We start from the raw sequence: 10,884 nt of genomic DNA on the forward strand, positions 1-10,884 counted from the left end.
TTGAGTAAAAGCAGTCACTGGTCTCCTTCCAGAGGCTGTTCAGGTCTATACTGTGGTTTCAGTTTGTGTCTGTCGACGGCGGGTTGTTTTCGGTAATTCCCTCTGTTAATCTTTCTGTGCGCTGTTGCATTCTTCTTGCCCAGTTGGAAGTATGCAAATATCGCTCTGTTCTGTTCAGCCCATCTTCAACACAGTTAATCACTGGGGCAAAGTTTGGCGCTGGAACAAGAAGCGCTCGGCTGCTTTTCCGTCTTTTCCGTCTCCAAGAATGGAAAACGTCTCCATCGCTCCGAATCTGCTCGGGCATCAGTGTTTGATATGACATTTGGAAAGCAAATGTTCTACGTTGTCTTTTTTTGTCGCACAAACATAAGCACAGACGCGTGTTGCTATAGCGGTGCAGCCTTGCCTTTCATACAGCTGAGAAACTCTTGCAGCCAAAGTGTAATGAACTGTACCAACTTTAAGATCGACCGAACTAAAAATGTAATTCAACCATTAAACATGTTTTCACCAAGAGACACTTTAGCGAAAGTAATATAGGGATTTGCAGTTTTGCTCTGCGCCTCGGGCCGTTCATTATGTGATCGTATTCCGATTAAATAGGTCTAATCACCTGGATAATTCTCACTTCCTTGTGTGAGTTCTTGCTCTCTTCTGCTCTAATAAGATGCGAAAATGAAGAGATCTAATGAAGCCTGTGTGAGCCCAAAAAATACATTTCACCACTTGCAAAATCAATTTCGAGGGATTTTAATGCCGAGACCATCCTAATTGCAGCAATGACTGGGATTACATCAAGAAAAAAAGAAGAAAAGGTTTCAAGAAAACTAAAGAAGAGCGGGAGAGATAAGTGAATGCAGAGGGTCTCTCTCAAAGGGCTTCATCATGGCGTGATGACCGGGATATCAGGAATAACCACAGGAATATCAGATTGAGGAGAATGAGAATCATCACAGAGTTCATTTTGCCTAAAGACGGGTCTGGTATCTCTTTCTGTTTCAGCTGCGATGTGTCCCTCGGCATTTGCAGCTCAGATTAGAGCGTTACGAGAGCAGGAGCGGAGATACATTTAGACTCTGGATTTATTCAGCGCTGCGATGACTACAGAAGGAGGACTGCAAAGACATAAATGACTGGAATCTCTACACACACACACTCACACTCACACACAGAGAGAGAAAGCATGAATGGGCCTTGGAGGAGGTTTTGCTGTGAAGGCATTAAAAGAGTGAAATAATTGGATGTCGGAGGCTTCGTCTCAGCAGAAGCCAGAATGCAGACCTTGTTCTTTCCGTGAGTGCGAGGCAGGTGAAGTCATGTGACGCGATTGTCATCCAACAAAATGACAGCCAAGAGGTTTTTATTATCTTTTCTCTTTCACCTCCCCGTGCATTCAATACAAACAAAATTAGGTCACCTTTTTTCCCCGCAGAACTGGGTCCTGGGAATGAGCCAAGTTATCTGCAGGTACCAGGGGGATCTACACGGTGTATTGCTTCTTTGCAGATATCGATCCCTCCGTGGCACCGCTGTAGATGAAAGCGAGCTGAGCCCCTGCCTGGTATCACCCGGCTGAACTTGACGAGGAATGAATGAGCGTCTGGGAGAGGAATGAAGGCAGAACGGCTGAATGTAATCCCAATCTTACAGCAACTCAAGCGTGTTTTACAGAACAAAGGGGAAAGGACAGGCCGGCTTAGCCCCATTCATCTCCCTTCAAGTTACAGTAATTGACTGCGAGCTGAGTTGAGGTTATTTGGCCACTATTTCTTTTAATATGTCACCGTTAATACACTGGCTTGAATAGTTTGTGCATCATCGCTAATGAATATATACTGGCGGTAAGTCCCGAACTGTGTTGACCTTTCCAAAATGAAGATGGCCGAGAACAATTTTCCAAAATGTTACACATCTGAGGCTCTGTCTGTCTGGAGACCGCACAAAGAGAAGAGCGCATGGAAAAGGCAGCTCTGCCTCCATGTGAAAACCACATTTACATTTTAGATTTTCTCTGATTAGTTAATTGTTTGTGACGCCAGGTCCAGTTCAAAATACTTCCACTTTTTTCCCAATGCAACTATTAGAAATAAACACAAACATCCCTCTACTAAGAGGACCAAGCCATCAAAGTTTCTTAAAATAATGCAGTATATGTTTATATAAAGGGAGAGAAAAGAACGGTCTTAAAACAGTATTGCATAAGCGCACCATTCGGAAAGGGTACCACAACAGAAAAGCCTCATTACTGAATCTCCTTCTGTAGCGTTTGTACGAGTTGAAGTGACACAAATTGGAAGGCCTGCTCTGCGGGTGTCTACGGCATTGATTCAGCGGTGGTTTCACAAAATCAGAAACCACAATTACGACTGTCCTTAGCTCACATTTAACTCTCAGGATGGAAACTTTACAGAACTAAATAAAAAAAAAAGCAGAACTGCTGCACATATTTTCAGCTGGGGTTGCTGGGAGTTTCTCATGCTGTGCTGTATGTTGTCTTTGTAATTAACCAGCTCATCTGCAGTCTGATCATGCAATAAACGTGTGAGAAACATACCCAGGAAGCAACAGCACAGAAATGCTTTTAATTATTCAGTTACAAAACAAGGCCAGTGACTCCAGCGGAGCCAGATTCACACAATCTACATCCACAACCACGTAGAAGATAATGTGATGTTTATTTAATGTACTTGAAGACGTGCAGGAACCTTCTGTCTCTGACTCCACTAAAGCTTCGTGAGACACAGTGGTGTAGCGGCGAGATCCTCATCAGTTCATCTGCAGGTGGGATGTTTTCCAGGTGGAGTCTGTGAATTAAAAAAGAAAAAAAAAAAAAAAAGCATTTGAATGTATTTTGTGGCTCTAAAATTGCAGGGATGTGTGACTGTCCGTCTCAGATGAAGCGCTGAGATGTCCGGAGTGTTCGCTGCCTTCATCCATAGTCAGTGAGGATCAGATTCAGTCAACCACAACTCTGAGTGGAACTAAGCAGAATAAAAGTAAGATGGTTGACAGAATGGCCGGTTCGTGGTTGGTGTACATGAGTAGAAGGGCGAGAAGAAGAAGAAACCGTGTCTTTATGTGAAGCTTCAGACTTTATGAGACTTGAGGAAGTGGGAGAGGCTCTCTCATCGCAGTGGCACCAGCAGACGTGTTTTTGTGCCACTGAGCATCCTCTCTGCTGCGGAGTGGCTGTGCTCAGTGTGATCGTATCATGTCTTTTCTTCTTCTTTCACTTTGTTGCTGACTGGTGGCAGTCATTAGTGTGAAGATGCCGGCCCCGCTGGACCTGTGTGCTCATGCGGCCTTATCAGGGACGGGCAGAGTTTCACAGACAGTGCACGACACACAACGACAACAACGACAACAACAACAACAACAACAACAACACCGTCAGCTCCAGCGCAGGCGTGCACGGTGCAGCAGCGGAGGCATCCGAGCATGTCTCATACTGTGCATGCATGCACGTGCTGAATGTTTGTGTGTGGAAGTCAACGTGTGTGTGTGTGTGTGTGTGTGCCGTTTGTCTGTACCTGGCAAGGTCAATGCCTCACATCCGTCACGCAGGCTGCTGGGATTTCTCTAATCTGTCAAAACCTGGCAACAGTTGACTGCTCGAAATAAATGACAGATGAAGACTGACTGCTTTATATCTACAGGGCATGTTTCAGTGCACTTTCACCGCGCGCCCGCTTCAGGCTTCTGTCTTTGTGGAGATAAACCTATTTGTGGGTATGTCTTCTTTTAATCTGCATCTGAGGGGACGAACCAGGCAGCCGGAGTAAGAAACCTCATTTTTATTGTTTTGTGTTTTCGTTTGACTTGACGCAGTCGCAACAGCCAGAGAAATAAATGTTTTCCTTCGGGTTCAAATGGGCCGTTATGGAGACTTTTTAGTGCAACTCACCGAGAGGGGCTTCTTTAGCTGATAAACTTCGTCAATGAGATGCAAATCCATGCAGCACCACGGAGGAAAAAAAGCCAACAGAGCCGGGCTACTGCACACACACACACACACACACACACACACACAGCATTAAAGCATAACTTTCTTCTTCAAACACTTCAAATAAGCATGCATTCTTTGAGACACTGCACGGCGGAAAGACGAGCGTCTTTCTTCTTGATCAGTCGCTTAGTGACTCCCACGCCGCCGGTGTCGGCTGCAGCACACGGGGCTGTCTGGGTGATCCTCCGCACAAATTCAATCAGGCCAATCATCCCCACTAAATCCAATCATTCTGCAATACATAATATTCCATGTGGGGCTTTATTTCATTAGAGGGGAATTGTATTCCAAAACATGAAATATCCATTTCAGCTTTAAAACAAATCATAACCAAAAGATTTCAGGGGGTTTAGTGGGATTGATGTGATTTAATTTGAATAGGCTATTTTTTTTTATTTTATTTTTTTACAATCAATGGTAAAGGCTGCAGCACAGGGGCGTCAAAGTCACACAGTCCAGTTTGAGCTCAGAAAGGCCACACAGGCAAGAGGACAGTATAACTCGCCGTAGTTACCCAAAAGTTTCCATTTAGTTTAAAAAATGTGCTTGTACCTACATTCTGTAAATGCTCTGATTCAATTTTCCTTCTCTTAAATGTGTTAGATGAGAAATGTAACCTGGTGGTGCTTCTTTCAGGTCAGTGGATTTCTGCAGTTTTGAACATTCTTTTCATCTCTTTTGTTTCTCTTTGCCGCAAATTTTGTTTTTCCAGAAATAACGTCACTCGATAAGCATCTCTAATCTGTCAGCTCTGCATGATGACTCCGACTTTTAGTAAAACTGAAAAACTCTGTTTGTGGGAATCTGTGAGAAGTCCTCCTGCAGGACAGACTAGACCTTATTGTGGGCTGGTTTTGGTCCACAGTCCAGATGTTTGACACCCTCTGTCAGTGTAAGAACCCAAGAAGCAGGCTGTGTAAATTATCTTTAATGCTACGGAAAGATAACATTTTAAACTTGTGGTTTCTTTGAAGTGTTTAGCATCTTCAGCAAATTAGCACCAAGCAGATGTTTGCCTCTTCTAATATTCTGAAATGTAAAATATTTGGTATTTTTTGCTTCTGTGTGGTTAATATGCACACTGAACTAAAGTTGATCCTGCAATTTAGAGCAGCTACTTGCTGTTGAAATCAACTTTATTTTTAGATGAACTACAGTAATTATCTTATGTATGGATAATAAAATGCAATTTCTTTGCGTAGATTTAAGATGTGCGTGCTGGAGCAGTGAGTAGTGATCTGGTCTCGTTTCCCCGTGGAGGTCTGCTCAGTGCAGAGTTTGCATGTTTTCTCAGTGCATTCTAAACTTTTCACTAAGTACACCTATTTATCAAAGGGAAGTTGAAAAAGGACCAATAAATTTCCCAAATCTTGCTCAGGGGAACTCCAGCCATGCCTGTTTTTAGACGTCCTCCTGCAGCTGACCTGGCTCCGCTCCAAAGGGGGTTATCAAGTGTTGCAGGGTGAATGAGGAATGCTGGAGCCGAGGAAAACAAGCGGTGCAGGGATCCCCCTGGATCCGGGGAGCACAGTAATAAACCTTGATACCGAGTAATTAAAAAGCAGCAGTTTATGTTTGCTTGATGTTTCACGTCTCGACCTCTCCGCTCACTCTTTCCTCCCAGGTGATTTGTCCTTTCTTCTCCAGATTTAAGTCAAGCTTTATCCAAACTCTTCTTTTGTGTCATCATCGACCTCGTCTGCATTCAAAAACACACCAACAGCAGCATTTTTTAACTTGTATTTCCACATAAAGATCTGAGCTGCTCATGTAAACATGACACCACACAGGATCTTTTTTTTTTTTTCCCAGACTTGTAATAATTGCACTCTCCATCCTCCATAAGCTCGGGGTTTAAGGAGCCTCGGCCGCAGAAGCCCGGCCAGATGGCCACGGCTCGGTGTTCGGAGTTGGAGGTCACGCCGTGTTTTGCTTCGCCTCGCACATCCTGTGAAGGTGACAGCTGTATCAGATGAGGTATTGATCCTGAGGCCACATCTGTGCTCATGTACAGCCACTCTTGTTTTTCAGGCCCCACCCGCTAATTGATTTACCCAAAAGATTTATGGTAATTGTTCTGGTCAGTGTCTGATAGTGAGGTCCTCCACACGTGTTGGTAATTAGCTGAAGCTTGTTGAATACGTGAAGTCCTACGATTTATTTAAAATGCGTTGGTGTGATATTTTTAACAAATATTAGTGGATTGATTTTGGTAGGCGTGCCCAGACTGTGAATGTGAAGTTCTCCTTTTGTCTGCCATGCAGCTCCCAGGCAGGAGGTGACACTGTGGATTTGATAATGGATCAATAGGACAGGACACTGTCAAACCAGGAGATAATGAGACAGCTCTTACACCCACAGCATAATGTCTCAGCAATCCAATGCATTTTATTGATATGTCACGTTGTCCAACTATGAATATATATCTGTTCTTTCCTTGTAAAGCACCATTAGTGCTATATTAAACACACTTGGCTTGAATAATTCCCACAACCCCGAAAAGGATAAACGGTTCAGAAAATGAATGAATTAATGAAAGATATTGCAAAGATAATGACTCCTAAAAAAAAGAAAAAAACTGCATGGCTGGAAGACAAATGGACATTAAGGACTTCTTGTCACCATAAACTTGAGCTCACCTGTATGATCCATCCCTTCGTCTGCATGTCGGCAGACTGTCCCCCTCTCAATAACTTGAGCTGAACCTAATGAGTTTATCAGGAATGGCCTGACCCACGCAGTGCTGAGAGCTCAGCTCATTTCTCACATTACACTACAACAATAGCATGTTCACATGTAACTGGAGAGCCCGCTGTCCGGGGTCATAATGGTTTTTAAATGACGTGCGACTGTGATAACCTGCACATCGCAGGTGAGCTTTAGTGGAGACATGATTCCCTCCGCTGCACTCCGTGTGTTTTATCCTCTCAGAAAGACATTTCATGTCAGGAATAATGAAAAACTTGTGTTGCCAGTCATCTGTGCTCCCCACAGTGGCATCACCAGATTAGGCGGGCAGGTTAATCTGCTGTGATGTCTGCAGCCCGATTCGGTTTACAGCTCACAAATAATAAATGTCTGAGGCAAACGTTTTAGTGTCAGTGTGCAGGAGAACGGCAAGAGGCTGCATGTAATGATGTTAAGTCCTCCAAGTACAAGCGACGAGCGAGAACCGCGCCACAAAAATATGCGATTAAAGTTGTAATTGTGTTCGGTGTTTGGGATTGATGTTAAACTGCAGAGGCAGGGGAGGACGCCGGGTTCGGCCGATGCGATTAGCACAAGGTCAGAAATAAAGAAAGCATTGTGTGTGTGTGTGGCTCCATTACGGACATCTTGTCACCCCAGATGGTGAATGTTCAATTCCTCCACAGCTCAGCCTGATGCCCGGCAGACACTTCAGACCGGAGGACTGGACTCCAGGCTGCAGGGCTGCAGATACTGACTTTGATTATTTCACACTTTTCCCTTCCTTGTCAAAACAAGCAGGTTACTCTGTCCCTCATGCGATAAACAAGCAGAGAGTTTGGGTTGGCATTTGGATTATTTTCAGTTTTTGTGAAATGCCTACGTTCTCTTTTTCCCCCATAATTTGGCACATACCTCAGCCGTGTCAAATTAAAGCTCCGCCGTCCAAACCAAGCAATACTTTTGAAAAATGTCATCTTGCAACGGAAAGAATAAACACCGTGTTACATTTTACTCAACCCTCTGAGACACTCAACAGTAGAATTTGTTTTTTGTTTTTTTAACTTTCACGACAATGAATTGCATTAGGAGTTAATAATATAATACTGTTGCACCATGCAAGCTTGCTTTGCAACTTTAATAAAGAAACCTACCAGGTTTGTTAGAAGCATACAGTTGTTTTTCAGCCTGAAAGTCACAGAAAAAAAAAACCAAGAACTAATAACAGATGAATACATACGACTTACTCTAAAAACTCTTCTAAACAAATGTATTCTTCCAGCAGAAAATATTAATGTTGATTCAATAAGAAATTATAAAATGGAAATATGTATTGTTATTCCACACCAGAATGACAGAATGAGACTGCATTTGCTTTACTGTAGATAAAACTTTCAAATGTAAAGAAAGCTGATATTTTATGTTGCGCAAAACAATCGTTGTAGATGTTTCTGTTTATCTGGAAAAAAGACCATATCCACTTTGGAGACAATGTCCTCTGTGGCTGAATAATTAGAAATAATTGTAGCCAATCCAACGCTCAGCTGACCATTTATGATTTGCAACGACATGACAATGACAGCAACGTCATGCCGTTTGTCCAAAAGAGTTTTTATTTCTGTTGTGTCGCAGCTGAACTAACGTGGTGCTGTGAGGGACAGCTTCTTCAGTCACTCGAGGCCGTCTGGTCCGTGACTTACAGTCCGACGTCTGTTTGTCTCCAAACGGAGTTCACCTCCGTCCGTGTAAATGAACGCCCGGACATGTGGAGCTGCATCACTGTCCAAATCCCACCAAAATGAACAAATACATAGTATTTACAGTCACTAGTTTACACAACGCAATTTGAAATTACAAGTGGGAAAATTGCAAACTGAATGACGTTCTTCTCAGGTGTGTGCAGTATTTGCAATAGTAAGATGTGTTTAGATGTCGTTAAAAAGTGTTTTCCTAAAGGTTCATATCTGACATTTTACTCTTCCATGAAGGAAACTGTGTCAATGTTCTGCAACAGCTGTGTCAAAGAACTGAAAAACTAAGGTGCAAAGCAGAAAAGATACAGTGCCGAACTCTGTTTGGCTGCTTGGTCAAGAGCATTTAGAGGAAAACGTTGACAATCTTGAGTCCAGCATGCTAAACTGTCTCACTGTTTGAGTGACGCAGCAGCTGACTTCACTGCAGGTTAAAGAAGATGTGAAGATGTTTTGATGCTCGCGGCAGGCGTAGCTCCTCTTCATCACCTTCTCTCCTCTCTTTTTGGCATGCGGTGTGTCATAACAGCCTGAACAGTCGAATGAGACTTGTATACTATCACTCATGAATATTTTATACCACCAGTACTTCAGATGATTGTGTGTATTGTAAAAGGGATCAGTCGAGCTGATTATCACAAATGATCATCTGAGGTCTCTGCAGCTCCATAAATTATTGTGACATTTTCCATCTCTTTGTTTTGATATACCGTGTTTGTTTTCTTACTCCCGATGCTGTCATATTTCCAGCTGAGGCCTGCAGCTGTTTAAAAAAAAAAAAAAAAAGAAAGAAAGAAAAAAAAAATCCAGCCTCCCTCAGTAAGCTACCTTCTCGACTCTAAATAGGAAACCGTCTCAGTTTGTATCTTCCTGCTGCAGAATTTAAAAGCTAAAAAGCTGCAATTTTGCCTCAAGAGACAGTGGAGTCTAAAAGAAGAGATAAAAACAGATTAAATAACTAAATCCCCCATGTGGCCACAAGTATAGGCTTAATAAGAAAGCAGATCATGTCTGCTGCACGTGTGTGTTACAAACATTTACAATGTCAGTTTTATGTCTCAAGACCGTATTGACACCGCCGAATCATATCACGTAAACCCTGATGAAACAAATCCTGAATCCTGCGTTTAAAGCCAAGTTACACAAACTGGGAGCCAAATAGGGGCTCATTTAAAAGATTTAATGTCTAATTTGCCTAATTTGAAAACATAATTTGGCATGAACAAAGACAGTTTGAGGAACATGAGTCAGCAGACGGGACTGCTTCACGGCACAATGACGGATTTTTGCACAGAACAACAGGCTGCAGCTCTGGAGTCCTCTGCTGTCGGAGCGCGACGCCGCCTGCGCTGAGGATCCTTCCTTATTTCTCAGACCTTTAAACTTCTGTGTGCATTTGTTCTGCAAGAGTTTAGGGACGCCGTCCAAAGTGGGTTTAAGCTTATCTCCGCGTCGCACGTCTCTGAAATACATGCAAGCAAAAGCAAAGCGTTGATGATGAAAAACTCAAGGTTGCAGCTTATCTCTGACAGATTTCAACAACTGACAGTCTCTGGGAAAGATAGTGGCTCTGTTCTTATTTCATTTTTACTCTGAGGGCAGAAATCAGTCGCGGTGTGAGCCTGATTTCCTGTTTGAGGACAAAAGGCAATTCCCTAATACAGTATGTAACGCACTGCAACGTACGACAGAGACACACACTTCGAGATTACAATTAATTGTAAGATAATATACGTGTGTGTGTGTGTGTGTGCGTGCGTGCGTGCGTGCGTGCGTGCGTGCGTATGTGAGTGTGAGTGTGTGTGTTTTGGCTGAACCTCCTGAATCTTCAGGCTGTTCATCTTGTCGTCTGAGACTTGGCAGCTTTTCTCTGTTTGTATATGTATATTTAGATATTAAATGTGTGTGTGTGTGTGTGTGTGTGTGTGTGTGTGTGTGTGTGTGTGTGTGTGTGTGTCTGTGTGCGCGCGCATCTGTGTGTCTCCTCCTATCTGCTGCCAGTCTGACATGCTCATACTGTCTGTTCATCTCTCTCTCTTCGCTGCTGCGTTCACTCTCATGCACACACACTCTCTGGATCTCACACACCAGCAGCCTCCCCAGCTCCTCGGTTTGGCCTACTTCCTGCCTGGTCACGTGACTCTGTGGCAGCGAAGATGATTGAGTGGGAGAACCGCAGGTCCAATGATGCTGGAGGGCACTGCAGGTCCCAGGATGCAGCGGAGGGGCACCTCTCTATTTCCTCAGCCCCTTGAGAATCCTCCTGTCAGTAATTAGCGAAGACTGCCTCTGGTGTGTGTGCGTGTGTGTGTGTGTGTGTGTGTGTGTGTGTGTGTGTGTGTGTCTGTGTAAGACTCTTGATTTTTGTTTGAATGTCAATGAAAATGTTGTGTGATAACCTCCAGTAGTGGCGGATGGTTAAACTTATGTGGTGAA

This window comes from Salarias fasciatus, chromosome 10 (genome assembly GCF_902148845.1).
Source record: "Salarias fasciatus chromosome 10, fSalaFa1.1, whole genome shotgun sequence".
NCBI classification, from domain to species: Eukaryota; Metazoa; Chordata; class Actinopteri; order Blenniiformes; family Blenniidae; genus Salarias; species Salarias fasciatus.